We start from the raw sequence: 19,063 nt of genomic DNA on the forward strand, positions 1-19,063 counted from the left end.
GCAATCAATGGCACCTAGCACTTTGTGGAAGTGTGTCACCCTGTAAAAGTCCTGGACGACAGCCTGCCTTTCTGCAGGTGTTCTCCTCCTCCTGTGTCCCACGACCACTGCTGCGAGGAACGGTATATTCATTGTAGCGTATGAGCTTGTTTGTTGTTTGCGTACACTTTTATGCTGCGCGGGGCCTCTTACGCCTGCTTCCTGCTGGCGTACGTGTTTCCGGATTAGCTCGTCTTTTTTGGCGCATGGGTTTCCCCTGTTCGATTTCATGAATATGTGCTGTAATGCACGTGTGGGCGTTGCGAGCATTTACCTCCCGTACTTCCCCCGTAACGCCCACATTTTCACACGTTGTTCCCCATTCCGCGTGTTATGCCCCGTGTTCCACCCACTTTTCTTGTGTGCGCTACACGATGTGCGCTTTCCCTGTGCGCGTCGCGCATGCCATTTAGTGGCGTGTACGCTCGCGTGTGCCACCCACGGATTTGACGCACATCTCAGGTTTTACAAGCGCAGCGCATTCCATGAATCGATGAACGGCTGCGAGCGTGGCTTTAGTACACGTGCGCTGCGATTTTCACGCTTGAGCTCCCCTTTTCGGCGCACATTTATTCCATGAATTAAGTTTCTTGGTAAAGATAATGTTTATGATACCAGCTATTCAACACAATTTCTCTGGTTGAGATGTATGTGGGGGGGGCGGAAACGTCTCTTTGATCATCTCGCTCAACCGTTTCTTAACCGTTATCAATAAGGACTTGATGCAAATGTGATCTAATTGGATTGACTATGTTTAACCACGTGACCTCCCGTTTATAAATACGTTTTTTGCTGTACTCAGCTCTTGTGTTCTGGCCTCAAGCATATGCTCTCTATTGTTTTGCACATGCAATGTTTTGCACACTATATGATGGTAAATTGCGGTCAACATGTTGGCTGTAAAATGACGTTTTTATTATGTTGTTTTTAGGGAATTGCATGTAAATGTTTTACATTGGTTTTCATTATATTTTAAGTCGTTAAACTTCTTTTGTAAAGGTTTTGTACAAACCATATGTAATAAAAAAGAAAACTTTTTTATTTTTATTAAATTGACCCCAAGGGACTACGAACACAACTAGCAACATGGAAAGGTTCTTTCCATTTGATATGACTTCTCTTGAAACTCCTTTGCATGTTTTTGCTCTGTTTCCCCCATGCCCCCCTCTTAGATATCGATATCTATTACCTGTTTTCAGGAATGGTAGCTTCCGTCAGTGTCACCGGCCTATATTTATTTAATGAGGGCTAATACAGAAGCTACGTACGGCATTGGCATTTATGAAATCCCCCCAAGGTGCAGTGAGATGAAGAAATAATGTTGAAGTAGGTTGAATTGAGAACTGAATTCTGCGTGAGTCTATTTTACTTAACAGGTGTTCAATGTTTCTATTGGTGGAACATTTTTGTATGCTTTTTGATGTGCAAAACTATTATGTTTATTTAAGTGCACATTTTAACAAGATGATTTTATCAATTCTAGCTTATGTTAATTTTATTTGATGTGGCCTTTTTGGGTTGTCAGATGATGCAGATAGATTTTATTTTGTCGTTTTTCACATACATTCTATTCCATATTTTTCTTTATATGAACTTTTATGGGAAATATTTCCCTGAATAAAGTGATGATGAGGTCAAAAGAGAAAGGCGCTGACACGGATGCCCAGGGCTGCCACCCACGTTAATGATCGGATATTAGTTTTACTAATATATGCAAGCGACATTGGGAAAGGTTCCACAAAATAAGTGTGGCCATGACAACATATACAGACGTGGTAACGAAAATACAGAAACATGTGAAGGGGTTTGCCCTGCATAGGTATTAGGAGTACAAGTCACTTCTGGGGGAGTGGCCAGACAATGGTGTGGGGTGAACTAGATACATATTTGCGGTTGCACTTGATGTCAACACCAACACCCATTGCAGTGCAACACAGAGACAGAGACCTTGCTTGTTCTGCAAACACCTTAAAAAAAAATATGGCCCAGCCAGTGTGGGGGAGCGGGGGAAGGTTAGAGGGGTGGGAGGGGGAGGGGCGCCAGTACATTGCGGCATATGTACACCTGGTGCATATGTTCAGACACAAATGTTCCAAATGTAGCGCCATTCCCTTCCTGGTCGAATGCTATGCCCCAGTGATTGGATGGAAAGGGGAGAGGATAATGAATACAAGAAGCGAGCGGGCGAAAAGGGATCTTGAGAACATCCTTCTAGGTAGGTTTGGCTGGACAAGATCAGGGGCAAGTTCCTTTTAGAGGTGGATGTTGGATTCATTATGAGGGGCAGGCGACAGTTTGTGCAGAGATTGGGACAAGGTCGCCTTTGTGACGTTATTGGTGGTTGGTGAGGCTGCTAAGGGGGCCTGGTGCTGGCAAAAGCCACGTAATACGGGGCTTGGGTAAGCAAGGACAAGATACCCCCACTCCAGTCACCATGCCGTTACCAGGAGGCAGGGGTGCAGTGAAGCCTACGTTCTCCTGTAGGGGCCTGGCTATGAGGGAATGTGCGGACAACAAAAGGGAGCAGGGTGCTCCCATGGAGCCGGCAGCTCCTCCGCTCTTGGGTCTCCTTGCATGGGGGGATCGTAACTAAAATGATGGTATGAGCTTCATCACCTCCCAGTGCAGAACCCTAGGGGACGGGGTGGGATTCAAACTGGGACAGAAAACATGAGCAGTTCGCTAATCACCTTACAAGGTCTACACACACACATAAACATACACTCTGATGGTTCTTTCACCAGTGCTGGATTTCCGCGGATTTTTGAATCCAGCAACAATTGTCTTCACAGATTCTGAATCTAGAGACGCGAAAGGACCTTGCACGAGCTTGCCGCAGCACGCTGCACCTGCAGTGATCGACTGTTCCCAGAGTTCGGCGGCCTGCCAAGCTCAAACGAGCTCCTTTTCAGCATGACTTTGTTTTCTTTTTTTAGCCTCAAGCACAATAAAGCGCAATTAATGCAAGATGGCTGCAGAGCCACAAACAAGTGGATAATTCCAAGTTGCTTAACAGGTGCGAATGATGGGTCATTAAAAATGAGAGGGGTTCCTTAAAATAAAGTGGCACGCTGTGTGAACCTCTCAATCATGTGCATTTTCTTTCACTGTGTTTCTTTCCAGAGGCTGTTTTGTAAGGCTCGCGGTACTCTTCATGCTGGTAATTGTATGCTTCCATTCAGAATAGGGTAAATTAAGCTACAGTCGGTCTATTTATGCTCAACTATATTGCGAGGGCGGTTTATTATGCAAAGTGTGCACATTTCATGAAATCTCTCTTAAGTCTATCGTTAATTTATCCCTGTGCTTTTTTTAATGCACATTTTATAAGCCTGTCACTTGACTGCCGTGACTCGACCGCCACCACTGTCCCACTGCTTGCTCTCCTTAGGTGGAATGTCAGACGATTCTTTTCCCATTTCCAGCACTGATTTGCACCTAAGTAAGGCTTTTTGAGGGTGAAGTCGGTGTGTGGTACGCAAAGAGAGGACTACACATGGAGCGGGATTAACCAACCTCACATCCCATATCGATACTATGATCCCTCATCCAGGGGCAGTGCCCAAGGCGCCACGGGCAGGTGAGACAATCAAGCAATCCAAAGCAGGTTCATTGCACTCACATACTGTAGATGTCTGTCCGTCCCCGCTGCTACTTGAGGTGTCCGTTGCATGTTCTGGGGCAGCTCTTTTGAACATGAGGCACATAGGGCCTGATTCATGGAATATTTGCCCGGTTCAAAGTGAATTTTCACTCCTGAAAAGTGACTTTGCACTGCCGACACACGCCCTGATTCATAGAACCGTGCAAAGTGTGTTTTTGCAGTGCAAAGTACGGGCAAGGTCAACGCACGGTCATTTTTGCAATTCAAAATGACTTTGCCTGGACTTTGCATGGCAAAAATACACTTTGCACAGTTCCAGGAACCAGGGCGTGTGTCGGCAGTGCAAAGTCACTTTTCAGCAGTGCAAATTCACTTTCAACCAGGCAAATATTCCATGAATCGAGCCAATAATCTCTTGGCTTGGACCAGACTACCTGGCCCAAGTACTCCTCCTTCCCAAGGCTGACTTTGAATTGCATTCTAATATCGTGCTTCATGTCTGAGTCTGGCCTCTGAGCGCTGGACTGGGTTTCGAACCTGCGTTGCTCGCTGTTGTCTTGCTTCCAAGACAAGCACCTTGCTGCTGAGCTATTCTCTTTCTTGCCACATAAATCCTGCCTATGGGGCATATGAGCCAACTTCTGAATGTGCTGCCCCAAACACTAATGATGATAGGCCGTCCTATGTGTCCCCATGTCCATTTAAGTCATCATTTGAGGGTGTTGTCTCTGATGCTGATCTTTCTTGGCCACCCACGCTGAGAACCCAGTCCAAGACCTGGAGGGCCCGGGTGAGCTAAGGCAGCCATTGCGGTCTACGTTGGGCTCTGTAACCAGTTACCTACTTGGGACACTTGCTGCGGTCTGCCCTGACTGAACCCGGTCCTGTGCTCCACCTGGCCTGGCCTCAACTATCAGTGCTTACTGGCCCTCATTGGGATTCCTGACAATGCAGCACTGGATCCAACTTGGGGCTTCTTCCCCGCTCGGGAGTGAGTCCAGTCACGTCCTAGTGCTCCGGCTAGGGCCACGCTTGGGGTACATGAGCGGCACGTCATGGCGAAACCTGGGAAAATGCCAAAATCAACAGACATCGCATCCTTACTGCAGATCCAGGCCCGGGTGAAGGACCTCACAACGACAGCCGAGGTCCACTGAGAATGAGCAGCGGGGCCCAACCGATAGCTGGCCATGAAGGATGATCTGCTACAGTGGCTGACAGAGATCAGGTAAGACATTCAAGGCAGCCTGGCTGATATGGTCACGAAAGTGGCAGGAAAGTGGCTGTGATAGACGAACAAATCGACGAGGCTGAGCGCAGGGTCAAGGAAGTCGAAACCACACTGTGCAAACAATCGTATGAAATGAGCAAGTGGGCCCAGCACATAGAGGCCCTAAAAGATAAGGTGACATTTCTGAGCGACAAGTATGAAGAGTCCGAGAATTGATCTCGATGCAACAACATCAGGATCAGAGAAGTCTCGTCCAACGTAGCTAACTGTGACCTGGAGACCTACATTGTGGATTTCTTCCGCCAGCTCTTAGAAGTTTCGGGGCATGACCCGATTGAACCAGACAGCACCCACCGAGTTCGTCTGGCAGAACCTGAGCGACCTAACTACACCCAGGACGTCCTCACATGAGTCCATTTCTATAAACTGAAAGAAAGTATTTTGGCACAAGCTAGAAAAATGGAGGAGATCGGCTTGCGGGGAGCTACCTTGGCTCTATATCAGGATTTAGCAAGCATCACACTGTTTAAATGCAAAGCACTGTAACCGCTCACGGAATGGCTCTATGAGAGGGACATCCGTTACAGGTGGTGTTCCCCACCGCTCTCCACTTCACCCATTTGATCCGGTCATGGTCGATCACAACAATGAAAAACGCTGAACAGCTTCTCTCCCCGGATGCCGTGCCCCCCCCATGCAGAGCCGGACCCGAGTTCAGACCTGCCAACCATGGCAGGGACCAGAGTGCGCCTGTGGTCCAAAGTGGGAAGGGGCCGTAGAAAGAAGAAAGTCCCCATGCAATCTCACATGGCTTCACGTTCAATGGCCAATTTATCACCTGTCACATGCCCTAACACATATTAGCTGGTTCTGGAGGTCTTGCCAGATTGCTGGGTGCCACCACTGACATCTCTTGTTAACCTGGCTTGGTGGCACTGATGGTTCTCATTAAATGTTTAATGTCATGTTTCTCCCTCTTGCAGGTTGCCTAATACCTTGTTTTGGTTGTACAACGATTTGCATTGATGTTCACTTTGATGATCTATGGGAAATATTCTCTGTGGTTGGGGGTTGGGGTGTGGGTGTGGAAATGGGGAGGGATACAATTGGAGTTGGAGGGCAGACAGATCTTGTTGGGTCTCACTGGTTGGCAGAGGTTGGTATCCTGGGGTTGACACATTGGCCTTTTGGGTAGAATGGTTAATGATCTGCAGGATTGTACACTGTCAATGATCACCTAGAACGTCCAGGGATTAAACTCGCATATCCAAAGTCTATAATGGGGAAATTGACTTATCACCCTCGATGGTCTTCCTACAGAAAACCCACCACTTGCGGTCTGACGAGAAGAGATTCACACATGCCCGTTTCTCGCCAGGTTTCTTCGCTTCAAGTGGGTCTAAAAGAAGGGGTCTGGCCATTTTATTTGATAAATCAATGCCCTTCCTCAAAACTGGGATCCTACGTGACCCAGACAAAAGGTACCTGGTGGTTAACGGGTCATACATGGGTAAGACCTTTACATTTGTTACGGTCTACTCCCCTAACGATCGACAGGACCTCTTCCTTCAGGCTCTCCTGGGCAAATTGCTTCCACTCACTGAGGGTTCCCTGGTCACAGGGGGAGACTTCAATGTTGCCCCTGATCCTAACATAGATAAGACGCTACTGGCTACTAGAGCTGATTTTAGAAATGTATTAGCCCTCATGAAATTCTTTCGGGAGCTACGAGCAGCAGACATCTGGAGATTGCGCAACCATTATGCCAGGGACTATACACATTACGTGCATGTCCACATGGGGTATTCCCTTATGAATCTGCTGTTGGCTTCTTCTTCTTCCCTGGCTCCCTCCATCCCTGACTGATCCATCCATGTTGTCTCCCTCTGATCACACTCCGGTCTTATTCTCCCTCTCAGTCTCGGGGCTCCCGCCCCGACCCAGAGGCCTTTGAGGTTCTATGATCCAATACTCAGGTGATCCAATACTCAGGGACACTGTTATCCAACAGGACATTGGATCAAGTATTTCCAATTACTTCCAAAATATTCTCATGGAGGACATGTCCTTGAGTACTGCTTGGGATGCCATGAAGGCAGTGATTAAGGGGGAAGTAATGAGTCTGTCCATGTTGTACTCGAAAACTAGGGTCTGTCTCCCTAGCGACTTAGAGGACGTGGCTTGTCTTAGGGAGTAGGCGCACAAGCAATCAGGCACCCTCAGAGCGAGGAGACAGCTGAATATAGTCAGAGCCAAGCTTAATGCCCATCACACAGACCGTATGTCCCGGCCTTGCTTAAGGTCAAACAATATTACTAGACTATAGGGAACAAGGCAAATAAGATCTTGGTCTGTAAATTGGCTAAACACAGAGCCACGAATAACGTCCAAGCCCTGGAGGATGACGAGGGTGCGCTCCTCCTTGCGGAAGACGATAAATTTGCCTGAGTCCATAAGTACCACATGGACGCGGCTCATGCCCTCCCCGCCCCTGGCAAATCAGATTGAATGATCACTTGGCCTCAGTTGCTTTCCCGGTTCCCCCGCTCACAAAGGTTATGCAACTTGAACAACCGATATCTGTTTCAGAGGTTGTGGTTGCCATTAAATCTCTACACAAAAACACTACCCCGGGGCCCGACGGATTCACGGCTGAATTCTACAAATCTTACTGCGAAATCTTGTCCCCCCACCTGACTTGGCTCTTTATTTCATTTCCGGACACTGGTTCAATGACACCCACTTTGCTCGAAACCTCCACCACCCTACTCCTGAAGCCTGACAAAGACCCTAAACTCCCTGACTCATATCACCTGATTACGCTCATTAATAATGATGATAAAATATACTCTGAAGTCCTTGCCTCTCGTCTAATGGATCATCTGGACCAGACCGGCTTCATCGCTCGCCGGTCCATCCAAGACAACATTGGAAAAGCTCTCAACTTAGTTGACATACCTGATGGGATGTATATGAGTGCTGGGCTCTTAGCCCTAGATGCCCACAGGGCTTTCGTCAAGTAAGGCTTCTATCTCTCAGTGGTCCTTTGCAAATCGGGCCTGTGGCCGAGATTCCAGCAGTCAATACTAGCCATATATTCAGCTCCATTAACTCGAATTTTGCTCAATGGCAGGGCCACCCCCTGATAAGAATCCATGGAGGCACGAGGCAGGGATGCCCCTTGTCCCCCCTTCTTTTCGTGCTTTCCATGGAACCCCTCATGATTCGCATTTGCAATCACCGCAACATTTCGGATATCCCATTTCGGCAGCAGAAATTAAAGTTTCCCTTTATGCAGACAACCTTCTGCTCTCGCTGACTGAAACCAGACAGTCAGTGCCTGCTTTGATGACAGAACTAAGGGACTTTGGACAGGTCTCTGGTTTCGCTATCAACTATTCCAAATAGCTGGGTCTATCAGTTGGGCTGTCACCAAAGGACCTTGAGGCGAGGTCTGAGGTTTGCCCAGTTAAATGGAAAAGGGACTAAATCGTTATACTGCTAATGTCCCTGGTTTATTCTCTGGGGCCCTTTGTCACCAGTGGTCGGCAACCCTGAGTTCAGCCCTGGCGGACAAGCATTCTCATCTTGGACTTTAGGGGGCCTGAAGGAACTCAGAAAATGTTTCAGGCATGGTTTCTGCTTACGTTCAAAGATTGCATTTCCGATATCTGCAGCTGCGCCATTGTCGTGTCATCCAACAGTCCGGCAGAGGGGCACCAGGGGCCCCAATACTCTAGAAATTACCTACCTGGTTAGTAGGTCCAGGGGAGGAATGTCAGGGCTTTGCAACTTGTTAGACCATTGTGATCTGCAGGAACTCTTGCCCTACATCGTGAGTTGGGAAAGGGTTCTGAGCTTCTCCGTCTGCGAGGACTTGTGGTGTAATATATGGGAGCACAATCATAAAATCACTAGATGCACCACGGACAAGGAGTGCCAGCTCAAACTTTGATACAGATGGTATTATGCCCAAGATAGATTGCATCGCATGGCCCTTACTCACCAGGAGTCTTGTTGAAGGGGCTGCTAGGAGAGAGGCACCTACTTCCACATATGGTGGCAATGCCCCAAAGCCCAACTCTTCTGAAAGGAGATCCTCTCCCATATCAAATCCATGTTGAAAGTAACTCTACCACTGGACACCCTAATAGTTTTGTTGGGAAACCGTGGAGATGGGCTCTACACACTTACAGGCCATACGGCTAGGCTTCTCAATTTCCTTCTTCTGGCAGCTAAAATCTCCCTAGCCTGCTATTGGAGAGCTGTAGACAGGCCTGTGGTGGCAATGTGGTGGGCAAAACTCTGGGAGATGTAGGCCTATGAAAATACCACTGCCCTTACTGCAGGGAGATACACCTTTTATGTCACAACCTGGCTTCCCTTCATCAATTATACGCAATATGGCTATCACGGAACATATAAGCCCAAGCTGTACAAATACTTAGCCTTACTTTGATTTAGGAATGGGGACTTGGTTGTGAGAATTTATTTGACCAGAAGAGTGTATCGCAATCCGAAGTTACGTCACCAGTGCTTACTCATGTCTGCTTCTTTATGTATCTGTTTATCCTTGTATATGCCAACTGGTGCTGTCGTCCTCTTGTCTCTTACAAAACCAACAAATAAGGATGTTTAAAAAAAAAAGAAAAAAGAAAGCTGGAGAGCTGGGCAGAAGGACCTAGAGACGGTGGTGGGAAGTGGGAGGAGAAAGCTAGAAGTCTGGGGTGAGAAAGAGATAGGAGGATGGTGGGGCATGTGGGGGGCAATAGAGAGAGGGAGAGAGACAGAGAGAACGAGAAACAATGAATGATTTACAATTCCTATTGAGTAGCAATTGTGCACATGTGGGAATTTATTTGCTTTGCATTTGTAAAAATCCCAATAAAACCTTGTTGGGAACAATATTTCAAGTCTGCCCTAGGTTTGATCCTTGTACCATGACAAGATCCTATCATAAGCAAAGGAACAAAAGTGAGGATATGGTAGTGACTCTTCGTGAGTTGGAAATATGCCCTGGGAAGTACATGAAAGAATATAGGAAGCTTTGAGAGTGTTGAGGGTAGCTTGTCAAACATGGAAAAGTGGAAGGACTGATGTGGACACATGATACGGGGGTTGTGAAACTGTTTGGCGAAGGGGGAGAGTTAGGGGAGCTCAACACTCACTCATTAATAATTGGGACAGTCAGAGGTGGAAGCCTAAGCATGAGAGGGTTCTCCTGCATAGATTGGAAAGTTTAAAGTTAGGGTTACAAGAGGTCTATGAACCCAGGTAACAAATAATTAAGCACACACCCATAACTAATGTTTCTTTTTTACATGTAGAAACTATGGAGGCAGCATGAGTAAGACAAGGGGTGTGAATGTGTGTCAATCTATTGTGTAATTGTTGGATAGATAATTGGAAGCAGTTTTGTGGTCATATCATCATCATCATTCCAACGTTATCTTGCAAAGTGTCCATAAAAGTTATACACAATACATACATTAAAAAAATCATCACACACATAACATAAAAACCATTTGCTTTACTCTAAACTAAATAGTTTTACAAATATCCGATAACCTAAATAGCATGCATCAATACATACTTTAGCACCATTGCATACTATTCATGAGAATATCTCTACTACTCCATGCACATTCTAAAAGAGTAGACTCTGCAAACATAACATCTATAGTTCTTGCACTTTAGCATTCCATTTCAGCATCAATCAGCCTCGACATAGCCGTGTTCTTAAAGCAATTATTTAAATTCCTTCGTCTTATGTCGTGATGTAGTGGACAGAGGAATAAGAAATGCAGACATTCCGTTTCACAAATACAAAAGGGACAAAGCTATCCCATCTAGCTTTAAACACAGCAAGCAGTAGATTACCCAAACACATTATAGGGCTCTACCCCTCGGATCCTCAACATAAGACAGGGAATCCTCCATAGCCAAATCTGCTTTGCAGAACAAATACCCACACCCCATTGAAAGCTCTAGGCATTTAGCCACATACTTCCCCCAGGTGCATTGATTATCCCTGTCAAGAACAATTCGCCTGGTAGGGTTGTTAATAACTTCTAGTCTATGCCACAAATCCTGTGACGAAACCACCCAAGTGAGCTCAGCTTGTTAAGGGCCAGAACACCTACCAGTGCTTCACAAATCGTCCTATGACAGTCACTGGCCCAAATGTGACCCCACAGGTGCGCCCAGCTCCATGTGCAAAGGGAAATTGGGGGTGCTAGAGGGTAACTTTAGTAATCTTTTTAAGAAATAATTTCCCTTAACTACCAAATTAGGTCCTTTTGCTGCACCCCAAATTTCCCCAGCACACAGAGCACAGGCCAAGGCTTGTGTCCTATATATTTCCACAGCAAGAACAACATAGTGATGTTGAATTTGATTAGCCAATTCCAGGATTACCATTACATTTCCTTCCCGAACCTGTGTTGGTCCTAGACCCATGCTCCTTCCGGTAGCCATCCTTAGTTAACCTTATGTCTAAATAATCAAAGTGGCACACTTCTTCTACCCTGTCACCTTCGATTTCAATTTCTATGTGTGACCAACGCGCCAGCTTCCTACCACACCTCATAAATTTCGTTTTGCAGGTGTTAACCTCCAAACCTGTAGCTTTACAAAAATTCAGGAAGTGGGCTGTCTGCTTTTTCAAGCCGGTTGGGCTGCTTGACAGGATAACTACATTGGCCCTCATTCCGAGAGGGGCGGTAAGGGATACCGGGCACCGGTAAGGAGACCGGTGCCGGTAATCCCTTACCGCCCTACTACGAGGTCCCTTAGCGTGTCCCTTCCTTAATGCCAGGTCTGACCTGGTGTTAAGGACGGTGCCCGTTAGGGGATCTGGGCACAAATAACGGGCTTGGCATACGCCAGCCCATTATTTGCGCCCTCCCATTCCCATTGAGCCTCAAATGGGAATGGTTTGGTGAATGGGGACTTACCGGTCCCGCCAAGGTCAGACTGGACTGGTAAGTCCCCATCTCACCAAACCAGACACGGTACCGTTATTGGTGGTAGTCATGGCCGAACTAGCGCCATGACTACCACCAACCTCGTAATGAGGGCTATTGTCTGCAAAAAACTGATTTCCAACTCTTTCCCCAGGTAGCTGAGGGGCATCCGAGGAATCCACCTGAATCTACAAGGATTCCATCAAAGAAAAGATTGAAGAGTAAGGAGGCCAGTGTACACCCCTGTCTGACCCCCTTCTTCACCCCAAAAGATTGGGAGCCTCGCCCCCAGAGCCCCATCTTACTTTGGCTGTGGAAATCAGCATACAACTTCATTATTGCTTTGAGCATATTGAGTGGCACTCACTTGCCAATTAAAGATTCCCATTCAATAGGGAGATTGAGCTGTAATTGCCCAGGTCCCCTCGATCTCCCTTTTTGTATAGAGGAATGGTTTTTGCTACGGGGGTTTCGCACCCATAGAAAGAATTACATTAAATAGGGTATACATATAGGGTACCCAGACTGTTGGCTCCCTTTTATATAAGTCAGCTGCAATAGAATCTGGGTCAGGGGCTTTCCCTTTCGCCTGCCTTTTAAAGCCGGTTTTCCCAGTAGAGCCCTGAAAAGTGGTCATACCACTTTTTTTCTGGGATGGCTGCATGGACTGGGTTTTGGCAAGTATAACTCCCCTTTGCCACTAGCCTCCAGAATTGCTTGGAATCTTTATCACTAAGAGAATTCTTCATAGAATGCCAGAGGTTGGCATAATAGAGCTTCTTTTTCCTTTTAGTTATTAACTTGTAATCTTGCCTGCAGGTTTGTTTTACCATTTGCGCCACACGCTCTTTATTCTTGAGTGCCCCCTCCAACTCTGTCTTGATCGCCCTACAGTCCTTATTGAGCCAACTTCTGTGTTTTTGGAGTCCATTACCACATTGTGTGGTTTAGTGAGGCTACTAGCGAAGATGGATGACATTTTAATATCCAGATTGAGTACATCAGAATCACTCACAGGGCCTTTACCCATAACTACCTCAAATACTGGCATTGCCTGTTGGTGAGCTAGGGACAGCTTAAACTCTAAAACGGAGTCATCCCATCTCAATCGACGCCTGATAATTGTGGTAACAATTACCTGAGCAGCAACGGCGATCACCCTCCTACTAAAGTGAGCACTGAGGCTCAAGTACAACAAGTTATGGTCACTTTCATTTCTCTTGTGCACTTCGAAAGAGTTGATTGTACCCCATGAATCCAGGGCCACAGGCCCACAACCAATATGACTTTCCTTGTTCCTACTACTAAATGCCACTGATGGAGGTACATCCAGTTTTACACGACCATCTAAAAAATAACTCCGCCGCTTGGAGTGAGCATTTATACATAGGCTTCTTTGAGGGGGCTACACATTCAGGAATACCCCACATAATGTCCTCAACTGGTAGGAGATATAAATCTCCAAATTGAACCCAGGAAGGAATTATCTGAATTTGTGGAGGGAGAGGACAGTACCTGAAGTATTGTGTTCATATAAGAAGGTGGAGGTATAGTGGCCAGGAAGGCAGGAAGGTGTAGCCAACTTCTCAAATGGGGGTTGTCAAAACGATCATAACATAACGCTATGTGCTGAGCTAAGAGAATACTGAATTGTACCACACTCAAAGGACGATGTTCAGATGAACTCCCTGTGTAGCAAAAAAACAATCAAACAGGGCTGCCACAGAGCCAAGCGTCTCCTCCGCAACATCATGGTGAGACAGAAAAACATGATGAACCGGCAAAAGAAAAAAATGAACGCATATGCTGATCCCAAAAAAGCACACTCAAACTTTCAGAGTGGAACTATAACACTGGTAAATCAGAAAGCAAGTATAATACCACACACCATTAGCAGTGACCATCACCCCGTGCACAGTGATCACTGCAAGGACTGATGGAAAAACCATCACCATGAATAGTCCCCCAACCAAAAGAGACTGGGGACGTGTGACGCTGCACAAGCAATATACTGCGTTCCAGTGGAGGCAGCAATCTGGCTGAAGAGTTGTATTAGTTAATAGTGAAATTCCTTTCTTTTTCCGTCACTCTTTCTTTTCTTGTCTGTACCTCCTTTTTTCAAACCTGGGGAAGTTGTGCAAAGGTTTTGCCGCGGGGCTTCAGGTTGAGGGGCACCCTTCTGGCCTGATGGGAAAAGGAGGGTGCAAGGGAGGAGGAGGTTGGCAGATTCCCGTGGGGATGCAGCCAGCATGGATGGGCTGACCACGTGTGTATAAGGGCAGTTTTGCATCAATACATATTTAGAGCGTATGTCCGTATCAACATTCACAGTGTTCGTCCAAGCCAACAGAAGCCAATTGATCGAGCGAATGAACGAAAATGAAATTACGATTACGTTTTAAAAGTGGCGTGGACAAAAATAATGAAGGGGAGAGTACACATGGGGGCTAGATGTACAAGGAAGCCAGCAGCAGTGCATAATGGGCTCGAGTAAAGCACCTGGAAAACAGGTTCAGGAAGCTGTGATATTTCAGCCAGTATGGCGTGCCTTTGACGCCCTTGCAGATAATGATAATGTCATTGAGGGAGGTTGCGTGAAGGTTCTTTGACAGAAGTAGGAACAGAGGCTTCCTTGGGTCAACACGCTACATGGTCACAGTTGACCACATGTTTTTTTCACTCAGCCACAGCATTAGAATACCGAAGACAACAGATTAAATAAGAATTCTCTTCTCCTTTTCACGCTCTGTCCGCAATATCACAAGTGGTATGTGTATTTACCTTTCGGCACTTACATAGAGACATGCATCATACCCAATGCCCTTTGCTTTTATTTTTGGGGCCATTTACTTCAAAGCCTGTCAGTTTCACCTGCTCTCCACCCCACGGCGAGTAACCTCGCTGCCAACCTTCTTTAGTACGCAAACCGTTTTAAGTAATGCTAGTTCTTAGAGTCACAGCGATTCATACTATTGGGCTGAAAATGAGTTACATACTGTTGTTTTCTCAGTTTAGGGTCTTAAATGAAGGTCCTGATGAAGGCAGTTTCAACTTGTCTTACCTGTCGAACCGCATTGTCCGACAAATAGACTTCATGACAACTTACGTCTTTGATTAAATACGGCCCCAAGCTTGAGTTGCTAATTGATTTATTGACTCAAGATTTAGTATGATATATTAGACATTACTGTTGTCTTAAAATTGTCTTGCCCAGTGGGAATGTTGCTTCTGTTTAGTTTTAGTTTACTGCCTTTCCTCCCTGTGCATGGGTTTGCCCCGGTGTATTGGTTTGGGTGAAGAGTAGGCAGAAAGTCCTGGATAAGAAACACTGAGTATTGGAGATATTTCTGAGAAGTCGGCGGTTGGTATAAGGTCACCACGAATTAATGAAAGGGCTGAAGATCATCAAGGGACCCGTAGACCAAAGTGAGGGGAACTAATTGGTCATAGTAGCCTGTAAGTCAAGGGAGGGCAAGGGGTGAGGATGTTCAATGATGGAACAGAACTGCCTCCAGTAAGCTGTCTTGTGCCAAATGTAACCATCTCTTTAAACACACTGGTATATGATTAGGATACAAAGAGTTTCTCTGAAAAGAAAAGAATCAACAGCAGTTGTGACAATGATGTGCTCTTTCCAAGAGTATTATTTTATAATTTAGTTTTTTAGGATCACTCTGGAAATTAAATCCACTTCTCACATAACACAAGGGATGGCAAGTTCAAACCTTTGATATAGTTCGTTTGTTTGAGAGCATGCAATAACTCGGGATTGACATATAGCACCAATTTCTTTTGTATGTCTGGGATTCCAAACCTTAATATATAATTCTGAAACTCATTTGACAGAAGTGCAGAGCCATGGTCACCTTAACAGAAGTTAAGATGAATTTTAAACCTTCAAGCCATCAAGTCTTTTTTTGTAGTCACCCCGAGTGGGACGACTGTGCCCAGACGACTATGCCCAGACGTGGTTCCAGAGTCAGTGGGCCTGGAGACGTAAATTACACTTCACTGATGATGCCCAATGAGCCCAAAAACATGTCAGGGGTTGCTTCTAGTCTCGTGCAGAAGGCATGTGACCAAGTAGTTTGGGTTGGACTGCCCCTTTTGGGGTGGGACCAAGTCCCATTTACATTCAGTATTTCCCCTTTCTGGAAGGGCTCGGCAGAATAAGAACAGTGATCTGGAGGATTGTCCAGATTGATGCCAGAGGCTAGGATTCATTCTGAACCTTCCAGCCATCACCTCTTTTGTTTTGGTGTAGTCCCCCTAACAGCACTGGCACTCACCCATGTATCATAACACATGCTTCCCCTACTACATCCCTCCCTCTCTGCCTGCGTTTATAGCATCCATTTCCCGTTTGTTGTCCTCTTATTTTGCCCTCACTCATTTTCTTTCGTCCAGCAGACTAAGGTCTGTTTCTAAGTATTACTACTATAAATGGATAGCCTACTTTCAAGAAAAGCGCCTGTCTCACTGTGTACTAAAATAAATTCTGGCACAACATGGCACGGCACAAACCCATAACGTTGATCTTTTTTACATTAAAGTGCCAGATGTTTTTAATTGACCACTCCATTCCCTTACCATCTTTTAGCAATACCATTCATCTGTATACACTCCATATTCTTGACTGTGTCACTCTTGGCTCCGGCTTGGCAGTCACAGAATTAACATTCTGGAGTTTGACCTGGCATACGAAGTATAACGACGCCCAGGCAAAAAGCCACCAGACTCCCAGGGTTGCCCAAGCACTTCTTCGACATCACACGGATTAGTATCTTAAAATTCTCCAAATCGGCTTTGGAAACACAATCCAGTTATCACAACACTTAGTGCATATCCACCTAATTCCCTTTGTAGAACCACAGTCCACCTAAAAGGACTGACACACAGCCAACCCAGGCTATCATAAAAAGGTTTTCCCTGCTGCATCCTTCCCTTCCTCCCTCCCTCTCTCCCTCCCTTCCTGTGTTTGTAGCATCTAGTTCCCGCTTTCTGAGCCCCTTACCTTTCTTTCACTCCTTTTCTTTCTTCTAGCAGACTGCCCTGAAACCCCCGGCATGGCCACAATACGACCACTCCACGGACAAGCCTAGGTGTTCTGATAATACAGTATAAAAGCATATTAGCAGAACAACATACAAGGCTGAGCTGCTGTATTGCCCTCTATGGAATGACCACCTCATTTGGATACATTGTGGCGGCACATCCTCGCATGCTAGTCTCTATCTATCTACACATTTGTTATATTGCGCCACACGCCTGTAGGCCTCAGAGCGCTCACAAGACACACAGCAATAAACATACAGGTCATTAGAAGGAGGGGCACGCTGGGCTGACAGGAAAAATAGCCATTCTGTCTTCCTAGCAATCAAAAAGGTATGTATGGGATTTAGCAAGCACACACCTGGCTGGCAAGCAATGGAGGGCTGTGCACATAGAATGCACACTACGTTACATGTAGGGTGGGAAGACATCTATGTGATCACTGCACATTTTTTACTGCACATCCCCAAAATGTTTACCCCGTTTCACCACATATCTATGTCGGGGGACATTTATTATTAACTTTACCCGCTCCCCCCTCCCCCCCACATAGATATGCGGTGAAATGGAGCTGCTAAAATTCGTCATTTTGGGGTGCGCAGTGATGGGGTGACACCTGGAGAGACCAGGTTAGGGGGCACTGTGAAGGGAACGGGGGGGGGGGGTAGGGCTGACTGCAGCGACCAACGGCTGGCTAGACGCTCTTGGACGCGGAAGGTCTGAAGTGTAGGATGCAGGGGGGATTTTAGTTTTGGGTGTGTCGTTTATATAAAGGTAGCGTAAATGAGTGATTTACCACTGCTCATCCACAGACAGGTGTTTAGTTTTGCTAGCAGAAGGCCATTACTTATTGCAATGATTCACTTGATAAAGCAAATTAATAGGAATGTAACCGTCTGACCTGAACATTTGTTCTTAAATAGAGTTGACTAAAGCATCATATAAATTGGGGGGAGTGATCAAAGATTGATTTCCATTTCTGCTTTGTACATTCTTAGGTTTCGGGGCATAGCGGCACCTGGTGCATATGGCACTGGTCGCGGCCGATGTTAGTGATGACGGGTCTTGCTGCCTCCCTTTGCATTCGGAAGTGCGATTTGCTGAGAGGCGGGACTTCCCTTTATGATTTAGGTGACATTGGTAGTGCCTGCTGTCAATTTCACGCACATCCCCGCAGATGTCTCCGACTTGAAAGAACAGTGTTCGCTCTGCTCCGTTTTTTTTAAGTTCATCCGTGGTTTTCGATACGCACTTCAGTGATTGTTCTCACCTATATTGGTGCACACTTTATTGTTGCCCTTGAATCATGACATGAAATGTATTGTGACATTTCAGGCTGCACCTGACATAGGACATATATGATATAACATCCAACACCATTTGTGACACTCTTTTTTGCTCTCTTTCCTCCACCCATAAGATCTCCACCACTGCTAAGGTCTGGCTGACACTAGGTGGCGCTGGTGCATCAGTGTCCTCTGTATAGTTACGAATCCAGCATGCATTATCAGACGGGTGGTACGCAGGGTTATAGTCCCATCCTGAGGTAAAACTGGGCAACATTGAAAAGGAAAAGGCATGACACAGTTTAAAACTCAAAACTGCCACATTTAGTAACTCCTGGTCACGTTTTTACGTTAGGTAATGGTTCTGATGTTCTAAAGGTAACACTCCATAATGGCGCTCATGTAAACGTGACACTACGCCAGAGCCTGATGAAATAAAAGGACAGCGGGCATAAGCTGTAGCCGAACTTTTTGTGTGGTACTGAAAGGCGCCTTTTCAGTAATTTTGACATTAATGGCATACCATAACACGGACATTCCTACACTCCTGTTACTTTTCCTGCAAGTTTCCGTAGCTGGGTGTAGTCCAGAGCCCCTCTTTTAAGTACTTAAAGCAATTTAAATATATTGTTGAACTCTGAGAAGAATCAATAATGTTGCTTAAGCGGCACAAAAAAAGAATAACAATAACTTCTTCCCCAGTTAAAAAAGAATGGGCATGCGCGAAGACACATTGTAGAAATGCAGACTTTCCAACGCTCTGGGCAAGGCAGGATATCCTGACTTCGCCACTCTGCGAAAACAGCCAGGCACCGTGTCCTGCTTGTTGTTCGAACTCATAAAGTGTGAAAAGTTCCGCAAATCGTAATTAAGGGGCACACACATC

Source organism: Ambystoma mexicanum, chromosome 8 (genome assembly GCF_040938575.1).
Source record: "Ambystoma mexicanum isolate Mex_15411 chromosome 8, UKY_AmexF1_1, whole genome shotgun sequence".
In the NCBI taxonomy this organism is placed as follows: Eukaryota; Metazoa; Chordata; class Amphibia; order Caudata; family Ambystomatidae; genus Ambystoma; species Ambystoma mexicanum.